Source organism: Marmota flaviventris, chromosome X (genome assembly GCF_047511675.1).
Source record: "Marmota flaviventris isolate mMarFla1 chromosome X, mMarFla1.hap1, whole genome shotgun sequence".
Taxonomy (NCBI): Eukaryota; Metazoa; Chordata; class Mammalia; order Rodentia; family Sciuridae; genus Marmota; species Marmota flaviventris.
The window spans coordinates 12,506,315-12,525,783 of record NC_092518.1 but is presented as its reverse complement, the minus strand read 5'-3'; the positions used below and the strand labels follow the sequence as shown (position 1 = coordinate 12,525,783).

At 38.9% G+C, this 19,469-nt stretch overlaps 1 pseudogene; it reads left to right on the top strand.

Annotated features, from left to right (window-relative positions):
* Positions 1 to 375: 375 nt before the first annotated feature.
* On the top strand, positions 376 to 998 carry LOC114085952 (UPF0690 protein C1orf52 pseudogene; annotated as a pseudogene).
* The last annotated feature ends 18,471 nt before the right edge of the window (positions 999 to 19,469 follow it).

Here is a 19,469-nt window from a genome sequence, read left to right as displayed (position 1 = left end):
TCATGATTGCTAAGATCTTTCATCTTCGCTACACGCAATCACCATGGATTCGACCTGTTACTGATGTTTTCAATGTGCATTCTCCCAACTTTCAATATCCCTCCATTCTTTTCCATGTTAAGGTCTGTACAAATGTTCTTTAGGCCTTGAGTGAGTCATGTAGCTCTGTCAATTCATTAAAAATCCATTATAGGGGTCTGGGATTGTGGCTCAGCGGTAGAGCGTTCGCCTAGTACGGGTGGGACCCGGGTTCGATCCTCAGCACCACATGAAAATAAAGGCGTTGTGTCCATCTACAAAAAAAAAAAAGAAAAAAGATTCTCTCTCTCTCTCCCTTAAAAAAAAAAAAAAAATCATTATAGGTGCACAGCCGCCATGGCAGCTGAGAAGAATGATCCTCCTATTTTGCAGAGTACGGGAGCAGCAGTTCAAACTCCTTGGGCGAGGATAATAGTGAGCCGGAGGACCCGGATCTGGCGAAGTCGGTGGGCGGCTGTGGGAACAAGGCAGAGAATCCACTGCCCGAACCGGATGAGCTGTTCCGGAGCGCGACTTGCCCACCCTTTCTCTATAATCCGCTCAACAAGCAGATAGCCTGGGAGAGGCACGTTGTCAAAGCACCTGAGGAGCCTCCAAAGGAATTCAAAATATGGAAGTCAAACTATGTGCTACCTCCAGAGACCTACACTACTGAGAAGAAATCTCCGCCTCCAGAGCTGGATATGGCAATCGAAGGGTTGAAAATATATGAGGACAATGATGATGATGCCCCACAGAATGCTAAGAAAGCTAGGCTTCTACCAGAATGGGAGGAGGCATTAGAATCAGATGATGAAGATGAGCCTACTTCAAAAAAGCGCAAAAGTAGAACCAGGAGAACAAACAAAGAAGAAAAAGTAAACAACCACAAGTGACAAGAATTTTTGGACTACTAAACTTGTTGAAATGTGTCTTTGGGCAGATTAATTTGATGTTGTGGGTTATTATGACAAAACATCTCTGTGAAGGTACATATGTTAATGAACTAATAAGTATTGATTGCTTCAAGAACTTTCCACTGTACAGTTCTTTTTTTTTTTACTTAAAACCTGTATGTATTTCAAATTCAAATGGTGATCTGTGATAGTGAAATTAACAGTACTTGGAAGCATTCTTGATATCACATAATTGGTGACATGCTTTGAGAGTTTTGTCACATATTGACATGGAAATGTTCTATGAACCTTTTATAAAGGAATATATTTTTAAAGTGAATATATTGTAATGTACTGTGAACTTGTAGGGTGCTTTTCATCAGGGTTTGTATAGTGTAAATAGATCATGGAAATAAAATTACTTATTCAATATTAAAAAAAATCCATTATAGTGTGGGCATAGTATAATAGAAATAATAATATACTGGACTTGGTTCCTGGCTATAGCAGAGGTGGGCCAGTGTCTATTTCCACACTTGTGTTCTCCTCTTCTTGGGAAAGCAGTTAGACTTCATTTTCCAGGCTCTCTCATAGTTAGATGTGGCCATGTCACTGAGTTCTAGCCAGCAGAATGTGAGGAAGAAATGATGGATCTATTGCTTCTAAGTCTGATGCTCAGAAACATGCCCGTGTGTCCATTTTTTTCCTTTCATAGGTACAAACTACATATAGATACATATAGATGGGGCCGCAAAATGCCAGGCACTCAGATCTCTGAGTCACCTTAATGAATAGGTATTCCTGCATTGGATAATTCTAGAACCAAACAATAAATGCCTATGTGTTAAGTTGCTGAGATTTTGGTGTCTGTTGGAATAGCTAGTGTTACATTAATGAACACCGTGTTTCACCAATAACTAATTAGTTGTCTTACTTCCTGTCAACCTATGGGCAAGTCACCTCTCAGCTTCTCTATTATCTCCTTTGTCAGAGGAATAAGAGGATACCATTCTTGGCTCCATTTTACAGACGAAAGGATTAAATAAGGTAACATTTTCAAAAAATACTTTGTAACAATAATACAAATAGAAGGTGGTACTATTATTGGATTTTGCCCCTCCTAAGTAGCTAATAAAATGTTTTCCATTCAGGTCCCTTAGTTCCTTCCCTAAGTAATATTTTGTATAATGGCTGAGCTGGCTCTGGAGCACCTGTGCTACTCAGGCCATATAAATTGGAGCGAGGAGCACTTAGATTTTGCTGACTTCCTCTGATATGTTTGTCTCAGGACTGTGCCTCAGTCAGGCTGTTGATGACTTCTTAGTCTTGGGTGATATCACAGAACTTGACCCCCTGCCCAACTAATTCTTATGATCATCTAAGGCCCAATCATAGGAGTGAAAACTCCAAGTTGCTCAAGCCTTTCCTGGATCCCTTAAGGTCTTATTATAATAGCAACTATAATATTGAGTGCCCATGATATGCTATTATTGCACACATTATCCCAGGTCATCTTCACAACCACTTAAGGAAGTAGATGTCTTGTCATTTCCATTTTACAGATGTTAAAATTGAGCTTGAGAAATTCACCCAGGGATATGATGCCTATAGTTCTTCAATTTGGGAGGCAGAGGCAGGAGGATCACTTGCGTCTATGAGTTTGAGAGAAGTCTGGGCAATATAGTAAGACCCCATCTCAATAAAGAAAAAAAAGACAGAAATTTGTACTTTCAGTATAAATGTATACAAACTTTGATCTCTAAAAGAGCTCTGCTTTTAATCTTTATGTGTCTCAAGGTTAACTGCCTCACAGCCCAGTTATTGCCTATTCCTAAGAGTTTCTCTGAGAAAGCCAGATTTCCTTGTAGGAAAAAAAGCTTTTATTTTTAAAAGTAGGCAGCAGTGCTGGGTGAGGTGGTGCAGGAAGCTGAGGCAAGAGGATTGCAAATTTCAGGCCAGCCTCAGCAACTTAGCAAGACCCTGTCTCAAGATAAAAAATTAAAAAATGACTAGCAATGTAGCTCAGCAGTAAAGCATTGCAGGGTGAAATCCCCAATTAAAAAAAAAAAGGCAGCCAGCAACAATTATCTCTTTGGATACTTCAAATGGACAATAACATTAGTGTTCATTTTCCTTTATTATTTATTTATCTTATTCAATGTATCTTAATTTGCCTACAAGTTAGATAAACACACTTTTGAATTGTGAAGAAAGAATGTTTTGAGGGAAATTGCCCATCAACATTGTAGCATCAGTATTCAGTCTCTGAGACCAAGTGCAGGGTGGATGGTTTTCCTACCTATATAGGCCTGGCTGCCTTCAATGGGCTCACTGTGGGGCCATGAACTCTAATCCATCCCAAAGTGTTTGTCAGTATACTGCATGAAGGGGCTTCCTGGGACACTTCTGACTTTACCAATTATAATCCCCTCAAAAAGAAAAAGCAAAATCTGATTATTTTGTTTGATCTTGATGGAGAACAAATTCCAGATTGTTTGGCCAATTTGGGCTGGACCGGTATCCCATGGGTTCTTCCTAGACTGATTTCAGCTTTTGACTTATCTTCTATGGAAGTTGAAAAATTTGGTTGCCAAGCAAGTATTTTCTGTGTTGTTAAAGAAAGGGAGTATATGACAACATGTTCTTAGGAAATGTCTGAAGTCAGGAGTATAGTGACTCTTGGTCGAACTCTTGAAATTTCAAAATATTCAAGTCCCTCTGAAATTTGGGGAGGCTGAATCTTGATAACTTTATCATCAAATGTTTCAACTCATGAGAAGGGATCCTTCCCATGGGACAATATCACTAAATTAATTGTTGAAGTCAAAAGGAAGGCAGTATTTGACTGGCCAATACCCCACATAGCTCTCCTCTAGTTTTCCAACTACTCTGCAGTCTAGGCCTTAGCTCCATATTACAGATAAAGAAACTATCGGGGCTGGGATTGTGGCTCAGCGGTATTGCACTTGCCTAGCATGTGTGAGGCCTGGGTTCAATCCTCAGTACCACATAAAAATAAATAAGGATATTGTGTCCAGCTACAACTAAAAAATAAATATTAAAAAAAAGAAGCTATGCAAAACAGATCTGGTTAACCTGCCCAAGATGCACAGCTAGCAAATGCTGGATCCAAGGTTTGAAGTCTGACAATGTTGGACCTATAGCCCATACCCGAAGATCTCTCTGCTTGGAACACATCTGTTTCCTAAATATGGGAGTCCTATAATCTAAATATCCATGGGAAGTTGCGGAGAACTGCTCAGTAAGAAACAAGGCTTGCTTTGTCAGAGTCCTTCTGGTCAGTCCTGGTGAGCCTGCCCTCTTCATTGTGTGTTCCCCACAAAACAACCTCTGCTGACGCCAGAGGCCTCTCCCCAGGGAATGAAGGAGGACCAAGCGGGGGAAATCTTGAATATCAGAAAGATGGAGCCAAAGAGATCCATGCACTTTCAATTAGACAGCATGCCTTCCATGGCCCACTCAACGTCCTGCTCCTTCTTCAAGCATACCCAGAGAGTTTCAGCTTTGGCAAAGGCCTGTGAGATTTCATGCTCTTTTTCCCCATGTAATAAAAAAGTCATTTTTGCCTCAAGCTAGGGAAAACGCTGGCATTTTAACATTGAAAATGTTTGGGCAAGTTTTTTTTTTAATATTAGATTTATTATTGCTGTTGTTTGGAAACCTTGTGGACATTCACAGTTTTTAGTTCCCTTGCTGAGGTTTTCTGGAAACTTCCATGGAGAGGAAGGCTAAAAACAGAGGAATGAGGTTGGTTTTTAAACTTCAAGTCTGATGGGTGGGTGGAGGATTTTAAAGACGGCGCCTGCTGGGTTTCTCATGACACAAAACCCAGTCACAATGCTGGATAGGCAGCATAGGCCTGGCAAGAACATCATCCTCAGTTGTGCCGTGGCTTCCTCTTTGGGTTCCTTACTTTCCACAAAGCATGGAACAAAGCAAGGGGAAAAGGCTTGTTTGTTGACTCTTTGGAAAACCTTTTCCTATATTAATTTTTGGGTATATTTAAGGTGTACAACTGGATGATTTGATACACATACACATTGTGAAATAATCACCACAATCAAGCTAATTAACATATAGTCCAATAAAACACAACTAGAGGAAGATGCCCCCTGTGTTGTTCACTGAGCAGCCTGGAGAGGTTTGCCCATGTACTATCTTCCTTTGCTTATTAATTTCCCCTAAAAGAAAATCAAGAAATAAATATCCTACCCTCCATAATGTGAACCATCTAGGAAAGAGGCAAAGCAGTCTTTACCAAGAATTCAGATATTCAATGTGGTAGTTAGACCTCACCCATTGTACTGGCTACACATTCCAAATGAACTTTGCCTACTTCCCTCATTTCTCTCTTACCGTCTTGGGCCTGTACCAAAATGTGTTTCCCTTGGCTTTTTACAGACCACATAATTGTGATGCATAGCCTCGCCTTTGAACATTATCTTCTTTCTGTTTTTAAGGGTCAGGGAACTGATCCTACTTTGGTGTGCCCTCTTTAAAAACTCTGCCCGTCTCATCGCTCCCTAGAGCTGCTCCCTCTCAGCCCAGTTTATAAGACCTCTCTGGTTTTTCTCTCTTCCTTTTTTTAGTTTCTCAGGATAGGAAACATTCTGCTGACTTCTATTTTTTTTGTGTGTTGAATATCTCAGATGTTCTTTTTGGGGGAGTTGGGCACATCCCTTCCTATTAATGCTTCCAGATTTTAGAGGCTTCTTCAGTAGAAGAGCATTTGCCCCATCTCCCAAATCTTCCAGCTTTGGTACTCAAGTGAAGGGAGTGAGTCATTTAGTTGGTTGGCAAAAATCACTGGTGTGTCCATCAAGTGCTAGACCTTGAGATGTGGTGAGAAAAGATACCACCTTGCTCTATTAAGGACTTCTCAGAAAAGGGATGGACATTCAACCTTCTAGGTTCCTTCTGTCAACCTACATCCTAATCCCAGCCCCAGATGGAACAAATATAAATGGTACCAGAAACTTCCATCCTAACATCAACTTTTCATCCACCACCATGGTCACATCTGACACTTTCACAACACTCCCAGACTTTCCACCTAACTGCACACTCACCTTTAAGGGTGCTTGTGAACACCCCTAACTCTTACAGTTGGGCACCTGAGCACTTTTTTAACCTTTTTTAAAAAAAAAAATATGTAATTGGTACATTTTGGCCACACCAGAACCATATTCTTGGCAGTTCACCATAAGTTTACATGAGTCAGATGAATGGCTTCTACTTAAGGGCAGGTCACTATATTATCCCATAGTGCCCACTGCCCCCAAGGAAAAACTCTACACATTCTCCTTTGATTTAGGGGTAGACTATAAAGAAAATAATTATCTTAAATCTTATTTTACATGTCACAAGATGAAGATTTATCCCAGACACAAGCATGTTTTCTTAATTATAATCACAGCATTGATCTGAGCAAGTATAAGATATATGACTGTGAGTTGCTGGTGATTTTGCATTACCATTTTAGTGCAATTAACATCTACCACTAAAGCACCATCTTATGCATAAGACAAAATTAAAAAGAAGTGTGAAACGCTACATACTATCCAGGAAATATTGTTACTATTGCATTTTCGAGATGAGGAGTTAAGGTTTTCATTTTTAATTACATTACTGAGTGATTCTTCTTAAGGGATCCTAATTGTGAAGAATATAAATTACTTTGTGAGTTTATGGTGAGGGACTAGTGATCCTTTTGGGAAGCAAACAAAGAAGCAAATTAGAATTCAGCAACATTCGATGTTAAAGTTCAAAATTTCTGTCTGGTTTTAGCCCTTTAAAAAAAAGCCTTTAGAGAAGAATATTGGAATTAATAAGATAATCATTCATGAAACATTCACTATAGTGCCTAGAATTTTTGTTGCAATTCTTGTGGAGTGATAATAAAGAAACCAGTGCAGTTACAGTTCAAGGCTGCTGGGATTCACTTTCTAGGCCTACCTTTTTCCCAGGGTGTCCACTGTTTTCTAACAGGTGCCTGATATTCCCAGAGGCCTCCTCAGAGCACCCCTGTTCTCTCCAGGGCAGTGTTCCAGGTTTGCAAATTCATCTTCTGCTACAATTAGAATTGCTATTCTTTCCCTCCAAGCGACCCAGCTAGCTGTTAGGGGAAAGCAGCTGATTAAACAAAGTCACACTCCAGTGTTGATGACTAAAAGCACTTAACACTCCCTGGGGTGTCTGCATCTGAGACTCTGAGCCTGTAATGATGGAATTTTAGCAGTGCAATGGGCTAGTGGGATATAATTTTTGGTGGGAAGGAGGCATATGTTTTGATGCCACTCAAATCATACCACTTGTAGATGTTAAAGGTGCAGGTATGAAAGGATTTTTATAAAAATGACATTTTGCTTAAGGCCTTTCTTCCGGGGCTTTAAATAATTAGGGAATAGGTCTTAGAGTTCCCCTAGTCCCAAGAAAGTTTTATTCAGAATTGCCCACATCTGCACCGTCTTTGAACTATGGTTATAACCTTCAACCACAGACACTGCGTTGGAGAGATGTGGAAATGTTTCTCATGCAGATTCATTCTCAAGGAATGGAATATGGACTTCCAGTAGAAATAGAGCAAATCCTTAACATTTGCCAAGAAGTCAGCCCCAGGCCTTTCATTTTCCCCATAAATGAGGGTAATGTATACTTGGGAGTATAAAAACAGACATTTACTATGCTTCCAGAAGTCTTCTATGTGCTTTATTTTTTATTTTTTTAATTTTTTTAAATTTTTTTATTGTTGGTTGTTCAAAACATTACATAGTTCTTGATATATCATATTTCACACTTTGATTCAAGTGGGTTATGAACTCCCATTTTTACCCCGTATACAAATTGCAGAATCACATCAGTTACACATCCATTGATTTACATATTGCCATACTAGTGTCTGTTGTATTCTAGTGCCTTTCTGTGCTTTATATATATGCAAAATTAGTTCACAAAACTAAAGAAGTGCAAAATAAATTTGAGTAATTTATCTTTTGAATTTTGGTTTTTACAAGTTTGCACCATCATATATCTGAAGTTATTAAAGCTTAAAATGGGACTAAGACTTTTGGGTCATCCTGTATTTACTCATTTAATCTTCATGACAATTCTAACAACTATTTGCCCTGTTTCACAAATGGGAAATCAAAAGCACTATACAGTTAAGTAATCTGGGGCAGAGCTGCAATTATAAACTCCGGTAGCAGAATCCTAATGTTCCTGCTCTTGGCCACTATGTCACACTGTCTCTTGGGATCATTAAGAGACAGCAGAGGGGCTGGGGTTGTGGCTCAGGGGCAGAGTGCTTGCCTATCATATGCGAGGCACTGGGTTCGATTCTCAGCACCACATATAAATAAATAAATAATAAAGGTCCATTGACAACTAAAAAAATTAAAAAAAAAAAAAAAGAGACAGCAGAGATGCTGTCAGGCCTGAAGGATTCTGTCACTAGTCAAATATTTCACTCTCCACACCAGCTTCAACTTGCCATAATTCAATTTTAGCTCTCAGCAGGATGCCACCTTTCCATATGTGATGGATTGTCAGGGCCATCGTTATGACCAAAAACATGAGTGATGAATATAGGTCTCCTAAGGGTCCCTGATATCCCTCACTTTTGTGACCCTCACACCATGATCCTTCATACTTGTTGAATTAAATTAAGTGGGATTGCCAAGACTCTCTGGCATTCCATAGGCAGTTTGGGCACATGCTCCTGTCTTGTCTTCCACATAATTTCAAACCTATTGGATGGCCTTAGCATGGCCCCATTTCCCTCCTACATTTTCTTTGTTCATCTCATGGAACCTTTCTCCATAAACTCACCACACCTTGACCCAGAGAGCCATAGTGAGGGCTGATGACTGTCTTTGCCTTCTCTAATGGTAAGGAAAGCACAGTGCTTTATTTTGGGGAGCCAGTCCTGTCTAGGCCAGAATCGGTCTGGAAGCTATTTTGTTACTGCACCAGGCAATCGGCCCTCACTCCAGAGGTTCGATTTGTTCTTCCTGGACCACCTCTGTCTCCTCTCCCAGACTTACTGGCTACCAACTACTTGGTCTCCCCACTCTGTTTTCTTGGCAATCCCAGCCCTCATGACCTTGGCGAGTAGCAGGCATTAACACCTAAGATCTAGGGCCCTCTGTCTCTCATCCCCAAACAGAAGGCCTACTTGTCTATCTAACTTTATAGCACTGCCCCTGGCACCTGGAGCCCCCTGAGACAGACCTGGTCCTATTAGCCAAGGCTCAATCAACAGTACTTTATTTCTTGTTGGCATTTCTGAAAATTGAGAGGTTGCTTGGGGATTTCTGAGCCTTGAGTTGATTAGCAGTTAATGATGTGTGTTTTGATGAGAAAATAAAAGATTTTGTTTATCTACTTGAGAGGAGGAAAATTAGGAGTGAAAAAGAGAAGGAAAAAACACAAATTCTCAGCTTTTCAATGGGTTTTAAAGTGGTTTGCGTCTGCTAAATTCCTAGCCATTGCTAGAAAATTCTCCAGGTGTTGATTTTACATATCACCTCTCAGTAAAATTCATGGAGTGCTGAGCTCCACCTAAAGCTGTTAGGAGACACTCAGAAGGGCTGTTGGAAGAGTTATTTTACTATTCAGAGAATGTGTGAATACAAATGGGAGATGCATTTATACTTCTGCCTGAGGCACAGGGAAATAAAAGCCCACAGGGATCAGAGGCTATTTCCAACAGTGGGTTCTCCAACCAGAGCCATGATTCATAAGTACATCCCCAAATGGGTCAGCATGTATAGAAGATTTTCTAAACTTGCTCTAGGTTCACCATTGTTGTTATGGGGAAGGTGGGCTCCATAAAGGGAAAATGTGATAATCTGAAAGGAATAATCCTTGAAGTCAAACCAACCTGGTTTGAACCTCATTTTGCCATTCCAGGTTTCTCAACCTCTCTGAGTTTCAGTTATCATTCATAAAATGGACCAGTACTATTTAACTTGCAGAGTTACCATGAAGATTAAGCACTTTGATAAGTCAAATTAACTGGCACAGGTGAGGTGCCAGTGACTGTTATTTATCTTCCCCACCTCTTTCCCTTTTTCCTATAGAAGAACTTTCTGTGCTTTCCATTCTCTAGAGTGCACATGATCTTCAAATGCTGATGTTAAGAACAAATAAACCAAGATGGTTATATCTTCTGGGGGATTGATTTTTTTTTCTTTTTCAAAAACAACTCACCAGGGAAATAATTCATGACCCATCCTTTTAGGCATTCCTTGGTCAAATCAACAATGTCCTTTCTAAAATGCTGATGTTGGAGTCTGACAAATGGTTTGGGCCAATAAACTTGATTGGAGTTAGGCAGTCAAGGCTTATATTTTAGTTAGCTTTTCATCACTGCAACCAAAAGACAAGAATAACTTAGAAAATGAAAAGTTTATTTGGGGTTATGGTTTCAGAGGTTCAGTCCATTGTTGGCCAACTTCGTAGTTCTCAGCCCAAGGTAAGGCAGAGCATCACGGTAGAATGGCATGGCAGAGGAAAGCTCAGAACATGGCAACTAGGAAGCAGAGCGCTCTGCTCACCAGGGACAAAATATAAACTCCAAAGACATGTCCTTAATGACCTACTTCCTCCAGCCACACTCTACCTGTCTATAGTTACCACCTAGTTAATCCATATCAGTGGATTAATTCACTAATTAGAGTAAAGCTCTCATAATCTAATCATTTTACCCCTGAACCTTCTTGCATTGTCTCACACATGAGCTTTTGGGGAACACCTCATATCTAAACCATAACAGCTTGCTTTCCAGATAGGCTCATTAGAATGATCTTCTTTGCTGTTAGTCCTACTCAGGCCAGTTTGCCTGTCCCAACACAAATGAATTTAGCTATTTCTAAAGCCACTTGGAACACATCTCAGTAGCCAGAGTAGCATATTTTCTGGTCAAGAACAGCCCACTTGCAGGAAATACCCTTTGGTGAGCATCTGCTATAAAGATTTTAGTGTTGTTCATGGGGGTGGTGAGTCCCAAGTCTGAGGGTGAATGAGAACATCAGAGGATCTCATTCTAGAACAGTTTCCTCTCACTGAACTACCTTTACTTCTGGGGTTGGAAGAATCAAATTTGTAACTTGGTTCATAAAGGGGAATTATTGAGGAGGCAGCCCCATATGTGGGGTGCACACTATAAAGATTTTGCCACCACTGAGAATGTATCACAGTATCATACACATATTTAACTGCAGGTAAAAAAGTCTTTGGTCTAAGTAGACTTTAGTCTAATTTTTTATTTCTGTGTGCCCATTGGAACACATCAAAATTGTGTTGTCCCTACTTTGAGAGAATTTTGCAGCCAAAGGTAGGGGCTTACCACAACTCCCTTTCCATTTTGGCACTGATTTAATGACATAGTATTATTTTAATAGAAGAGTTGTTTCTCAATCAGGCCACGGTTGTCAGGAACATCTTTGAGATTGTGTTAGTTTAATACACCTGGAATAAGCCAAGAGCCATTCAAGGCATCTGGCTAGGCAAGTTCTTTAAACAGTGAACAAAGCTGCTAAGGCATGTGGCACACACATCTGTAATCCCAATGACTCAGGAGCTGAGGCAGGAAGATTGCAAGTTTGAGGCCAACCTGGGCAACTTAGCAAGACCTGGTTTCAAAATTAAAAAATTGGGCTGGAAATTTAACTCAGTGGTAGAGCACCCCTGGGTCCAATCCCCAGTACTGCCAAAAAAACTCAAAAAACCAAAACCCAAAACAAAACCCCTCAAAATGAAACAAAACTACCTTGGTATTGCTCAAAGCCCTAGAAGGATAAAAGACTATTCAAGTTTTCTCACATGGGGATGGTAGTACTAATGGATATAAGGGGACTGTCACATATAAACCCAAGGATATTAGCCATTTGGGTAGTTATTTGGAATAGGGCTAAGGTTAAAGTCACATGGAGAAGCTGGATGCGGTGGCACATGCCTGTAATAGTGGCTTGGAAGGCTAAAGCCGGAGGATTGCAAGTTCAAAACCAGCCTCAGCAAAAGTAAAGTGCTAAGCAATTCAGTAAGACTCTGTCTCTAAATAAAATACAAAATAGGGATGGGGATGTGGCTCAGTGGTTGAGTGCCCCTCCCCAGATCAATCCCCGGTACCTCCCACCCCAAAAAAAGTCACATGGGGAAATTCAATGGGATATTTTATTTGTTTGGGGAGAGATGGACATGTATATCTTCACCAGTAAAAGCTAAGCCTCTTCATGTTTCCTAAAGTCTTAGAAGTGTCTTCTCCAACCAATCCCAAGTGAGGAAATAGAACTACACACATTTCTGGTATCCCAAGGCCCAGTGCTTGCATTTGTCCAATGAGAGAATTGCCTCTTTTACCCAACTGTTGATAAACCCATAGTATATTCAACACTTCTTGAATCTTCTTTGGGCTCTTCGGACAACTGCGTATGTGGCTCTTTAAAAGCTGTTTGCAAGACATGATCTACTGATGGATATGAAACTTAGTAGGTAAGCATTTGAGGAAAAGCAGGTTGTTGCCCTCAAAGTATTTATTAATTATAAGGAGAAAAATAGTGACTTTATTGTGGAGTGACTCAGCAGACATACCTTAACCCACTGATCATGGTTAATGTCACTAGTAATTAGGCATGCCAACATCATGCCTTCTGACGTGATGCTTTAAGAAGGGAACACCATTATTTCTATGATATTGTTGACAAAAATACATAACCTCAATCTAATTATAAGACAATAGCAAACAACTCTAAATGGAAAGACATTCTACAAGATAACTGCTCATTACTCTTCAACAGTGTCAAGGTCATAATAGATGAGGAAAGACTGAGGAAGGTCAGAGATGCCTAAGGAATACTGTATTTTACCATATAATTGTCACAGATTTTTTTGCCATTGTTTTTGTTTTTGCAAAAAAGTGGGGTGTGACCCTTATATGAAGTTTTGTTTAAATTGTGTTGGTATTACTTAAAGATTATTTATTACTAAACTATCTGTGCAAGATTAAGATGCACAGAATACTTGTAAATATATGTTAATGTGGTGATGATGACTATGTGGTGAAATACGGAAGACCTTGAAACAGAAAAAAAAACCATCAGTGGGAAAATTGGTGAAATTCAAATAAGGCCCAAAATAACCTTATTAGTTGATAGCACTATGCTAATGTTAATTTTCTGGTTTTGATGATTATATTACAATTATATAAGATGTTAAAGTTAGAAAAAGCTATGTGAAAGGTATAATTGAATTCTCTGTAAAATTTTTGCAACTGTTCTGTAAGCCTAAACTTATTTCAAAATAAAAAGTTGAAAAATAAGTTCCTTGGAAACAAAAGAATATATATATATATATATATATATATATATATATATATATATATATATATATATATATAAAATACACACACATATGTATATATGCATATATACATGTATACACACATTATGTATGTACACACATATATATGTATGTATACACACATATATATATATATATATATATAAAGGCTACCAGCCAGAATGCTATTGCCCTACCAGGTACCTCAGTGCCTCTGTGAACCAGCTAAGGGTACATAATTATCTTTCTCCACATTCTGTATTTAATTCCTACAAGTTGTAACTTGTGCAGCTCATCTCAGTCCCAGGGGGTAGCCTAGGAAAATGATATTTCATGTTTCAAGACTAAAAGGGTAAAATTGAGAAGAGCCTCTCCAACTTGGTTTCACACACTTTATTACCTGTGAGAAATGTGTCTGCAAACAGGGAAATGCCGGTGATGTGAAAGATATGTGTGTGTGTGTGTGTGTGTGTGTGTGTGTGTGTGTATGGCAGCAATATGGAAGAGGGAATTTAAGGCAGGAGGATTGCCAATTATTTGATTTTTTTTCTTAAAAGCTGTGTACTTCTTTTGAGTCAGAATACAATTGTTTCAAGTCTTCATTAATCAGTGATACCATTTATCAAATAGACACATCGGCATAATGAGCTCTCATAAATACAGTGTTTGTGATCTTTCTTAGAATATTAGAGTGAGGAATGGGGGTTGGAGAAAGTGAAATCATGCAGTGCCCCATCTACTTACTCTAAAACATACTTACATATGCCACACTGAATTAACATCCTGTCATCTTTTCTGTTTCATGTCTGTCTCTCTCTCTTGCATATATAACGAATGAAGCAAGGGCACCTGCCCCAATCCTTTAATTGAGGCAGTTCAGGTCAAATCATGATTGTTAACAGAAAGAAACCAAATAATTTGTCACACAGCATAATTTTGCCTGTGCTGCCTGATTTCCTGCTGCTATTTGTACTTACAGTGGGTGATAAAGGCAGTTGCCACAGCCTCTTCACAGGAAAACAAATCCCAGCTGCAATCCGAATCAAAACACCTGGGGCTGTGGATCAGCTGGGATTGAACAGTTCTTTTCTTCAGCCTTGGTTGCCTCTCAGGTTGATTGCAATAAATGGAGCCATTTTTGAATGAATGTTAACTTTGCATTTCCTAGTACTATTTTTTGGTCTCAAATGAGTGAGCATTTGGGGTCACTCCTGTGAAAATATGAAGGCCCTAGAGCCCTTTTCTCATTACATCAACTCAGAACCTATAGATTTTCCCCAGGTTTCTACAACTGCAATCCATAACCTTGGAATCACACGTGTATTAAGATGGAGACTGTGTGCACATGGGGGAATTAGAAAGCCATCAGTGAGCAGCCAAGAAAGAAGTGTCTTCTTGTGGTGAAAGAACAAGTCATTGGGGCATTTGTAGAAGTGTCAATTTCTTGGAATTCCATGATTTTAATACTTTCTCTATTTTTTGCTCTACTAATGGCCTGTTGACTGTAGTGGTAGTGCCAGTTTTGAGACCTGTCTTACAGGTGGAGAAATATGTATGAAAGGCATGTTTTTGGTCATAAGGGAGGTTCAGAAATAATATGACAGCTGCTGGTCATGAGCAACCTTCTAACTAGTTACCCCCACCCCCAAACCAACACAGGACTTCCTGGGGTCATTGTATAAGGCATGTCAATGAAAGTGTTCTTCCTTTTTTGGAATTCAGCCTTGGCCATAGCTCAATCTGGACTGTGGTGTGTGAGTAGGGTATGTCTGTCCTGTGTTTCTGTATGAGTGTGGAGTGGGGTATTATTCTGAATAAGAGAGGATAGTGCCTAAGAGGAGAAATTGAGGGATAATAGACCAGTGACCCAATTGTACCCTCTGAAATATTTGTCTTTGAGGACTTTTGTTTTGGGTCAGAGGTTTCCAAGTATAGCTGAACATCTTAGTCACTTGGAGAAGCTTTTAAAAACACAGATTCTAGGGCTCCATCCTAATCTTACATACGAACTTTTAGGGGAAAAGCTGAAGAAAGTCTTTCCCCAAAGTCCAGCAGGGGGGTCAGAGATCAAGATCCAGATTTTGAAACCACTGCTTTTGACCACTCACTATTCCCTGACATTATGAGATACCATGAGTGAGTAATAAGAATAATAACTTAACATTTACCATTTGCTATGTCTATAGCCCTAGCTTTACATGTATACTTTTATTTAATCCTCATAATAGCCCAATGAGAATGGAACTATTATTATTCCCATTTTAAAGATGAGAAAACTGAAGCTCAGAGAAATAATGTAACTTGCCTGAGATTTCACAGTTATAAGTGGAGGAACCCAGATTCATACACAAATAGCTTGACTTCTGAGTCTAGGTTCTTATTTATTATGCCACAGTGCTTTAGGATACTGGGTATTATGAAATAATTTTGACTCAAGGGCATGAAGAGTAGAGGAAGGGAGTAACTGTGTCAAAAAGAATAAAGTATAGTGTATCTGTTCGTGCCTATGTATGCTTGCACACATGAGTGTTAGCAATGTGGGGAACAGATGGAGAACTGAAGAAATTGGTAGATGACTAAGCCTGAGGGAAGAAGAGTACATGGGATAGTGAAACAAGAATAACTTTTGAAGCCAAAAGCATAAGTGTAAATCTCAACTCCTCCATTTGCTAACTTAATGACTTAGACAGGGCATTTAACTCCCCTAGGTCTCCATTTTTCTGTCTCAATAAATAAAATTGTTAATATTTTTATGGAAGGCTTGTAGATTATAGGCAAATTTTATAAACTGCTCTGAATGCAATAGATGCTATATTATGGAGTCATTATTAGAGTTAATATGTTACAAAGACAAAGGACAACAATTCTCAAAGGACTGGTGTCCTGATCCCATACTTAAAGTTGTAATTAGAAATAATCCAACTGAAAAGTGAGTAGAAAATCTGCAGGAAAATATTCCCATTAGAAAAAGTGCCTGGGAGACATTGCATCTTTAGATGTGAAAAAAAGTGATTCAAAACAGTTATTCTCTGGACCATATGAAAAATTATAGGAAACCTGAGGGGTGAGTTTTATAAGGACCTGAAGAGTAGATATAAATGCTTTCAAATGCCAAGACAGTCATAAATGATCAATTGATTTTCTTCCCTTTTATCATCTTGTTCTCAAAGGTGGCCTTGTATTTTAGATAGATGAGGCTGGTTCTAACCAGAGAAGAGATATCAGGGAAGAATAATTTTTCCCTGATATGAAGTTCGTGTATAGCCTAGTATGCATACCATTAGTTGGACATGATCCTTGGAATTCAGTGATGGGGTTGTATCCTGAGTTTCCAAATGATGACAGGATATTGGAAGACATTTAGAAGTTGTTCTACAAAAGTAAGAAGAAAAACATTACAGCCAAAGGATGACTAAGAGGGAACAATAGCCCTCCATCATTAGAGGAATATAATGGTCCCAAGGAGAGTAATTAGATAATATTAAAAGGATTCTTGGGAAGGAAAACTAAGCCACTCTGTAATATTCTCTACATGTCAGGACCTGTGAAATAATGTTCCAAGAGGAGAGGGAGAAACTGTCTTCACTGAATCATGGAAAGTCAGATGAAAATTGAACATTATAAAACATTCCAGCTGAGCATCTCCAATCTGTTTCTTGAAGATGCATTGATAAGACATAGAGTTAAGAAAGATTTTGAACTACAGCCATGACAATGAATACATATCACTGCATGGAGACAATGGTTAAATCTCACAAGCATAATGTTAAGTGAAAAAAGCTGTATACAAAAATGCACACTATATGTGTTATGGTTTATATATGAGGTGTCCCCCAAAAGCAAGTAAGACAATGCAAGAAAGTTCAGAGTGAAATGATTGAGTTATGAGAGTCTTAACCTAATCAATGCATTAATCCCCTGATGGGGATAACTGGGTAGTAACTATAGGCGGGTAGAGTATGGTTAGAGGAGGTAGGTCACTGAGGTTGTGCCTTTGGGGTTTACATTTTGTCTATGGTGAGTGTAGCTGTCTTTCTGCTTCCTGGAACCATGTCTTAATCTGTATTCCTCCACCACACCCTTCCACATGATGTCCTGCATTGTCTCAGGCCCAGAGTAATGGAGTTGGCCAGCTATGGGTTGAGACCTCTGAAACCTTGAGCCCCAAATAAACTTTTCTTCCTCTAAAATTGTTCTTGTCAGGTCTTTTGGTTGTAGCAGTGAAAAAGGTATAAACAATATATTATGGTTTAGATATGTAGTATCCCCCCAAAACATGTGAGATAATGCAAGAAGGCTTAGAGGTAAAATGATTGGATTATGAGAATTTTAATCTCATTAGTGGATTAATCCACTGACATGGATTAAGTGGGTGGTAATTGTAGGCTGGTAGGGGATGGCTGGAGGAGGTGGATCACTGGGAGCTTGCCATTAGGGTTTATATTTTGTCTCTTCTGAGCAAAGCCCTCTCTCTATTTCCTGGCTGTTAGGTCTGGAGCTGCTTTCCTCTGCTACACTCTTACACCATAATGTTCTGCCTCATCTTGGGCCCAGAGCTATGGAGTTAGTCAACCATGGACTGAACCTTGCAAATCATGAGCCCAAAGTAAACTTTTCCTCCTCTAATTGTTCTCATCAGATCTTTTGGTCATAGCAACACAAAGCTAACTAAAATATTATAAAATTATGTTCATATATAGTTCAAACAGAGGTAAAAACTAATCTCTGTGTTAAGAGCCAGACATCATAGTTATCTTTGGGAGATCATAATTGGGAAGAGACATAAGGGAGATTTCAGGGGTGTTGATCTGTTCTGTTTTGATCTAAGTGGAGGTTATATGGGCATGTTCAGTTTGTAAATATAAAAAGAATTATATAATCATAACATGCATTTTCTGTTCATTAAGAAGTTACCAAAATAAAAGTCTTATCTATTAACAGCAGATTAGTTCAAGAGAAATAAACTCCAAGTATCTAACCATATAATTTATTTCAGATTGCTTCATCCAGGAAAATTTTGTCTTTTCTTGAGTTGCAAATTCTTCTACTTCATTTGCTGGTATGAATAATCCTAATGTCAATTTGGGTCTTCTGGGAAACATGAACCAAGATGGGATTAGATGTGCAAAAAATGTATTAGAAAAAATGACTTCGAAGGATAAAGAGGGGAAGGGTAATAAGGAAACCTTTAGGTCAAAATGTAAGTTTGACACCTTTGAAAGGAGAAAAGGAAATATTGTGAATACAATTGGGAGACTTTTAGACCATAGCATGATCTTGAGAAAACCTAAGGCAGGTTGATGGGAAGTTCTTGGGCAAATGTTGCCCAGTAGAGAAATACTGCACTGAGAAGTAGTGCTCTTCCAATATCCCCACCATGCTCAGCCTTGGCTGGGAGAAGTCCAGAGGAAGTGTGGCCTTGGTTTGAATGCTGTGGTAAATTCTAAGATGCAGCAACTTGAGACTCAGTCAAATACTTCCACTGAAGGTCCTCTTGAAGAGAAATCTGGGCAATGCACGTCCATGCCCACTACACTTAGGTATGCGGTGACACTCATGGAATGGGAACTGGCTACAGCTTGCTGCATACAGAAATATTACCCAGAATGTTACAGACATCAAAGTTAAGGTACTCTAGCTTACTTCCATAATGCTTACTAGTGAGGGAATAAGGATAAACAAAATGCAGCAAATACTACATAAGTATGGTTGTTTCTAAATAGAGTATTCTCCAAAGCTTTCTGGGAAACAGAGAATTTCTTAAAAGAAAAGTGAAGGATTCTCATGTTACATTTAAACCCACTTTCTAGAGAATATTTCTTGAATGATTTAAAGAAAAATGACTCTTGTTATAGTCTATTAAGGACATTGTACAAAATAATGTGAATGTTGCAATCCTGGAATTTTGACTCTTCTTTCGTTTTTAAGAATTATAAACTGTGGTTTGAATTAGTGAAACCTCTTTTTTTTTTTTTTTACAATATTTGAGTTAATATTTCCATTCATCCAATCATCTATGCCTAGAAACAAAAAACATTACCTAGTCTACCATGGGGCCTTAATGTATTAACAATTTCTGACTTCAACCTCTTCTTTAGATAGCTGAGTACCACCCCCCCCCCAACTATTCCTCCTACGTGATACTACTACAAACTCCCTCAATTCAAGAAAAACGGAATTTTTCTTCTTTGTACT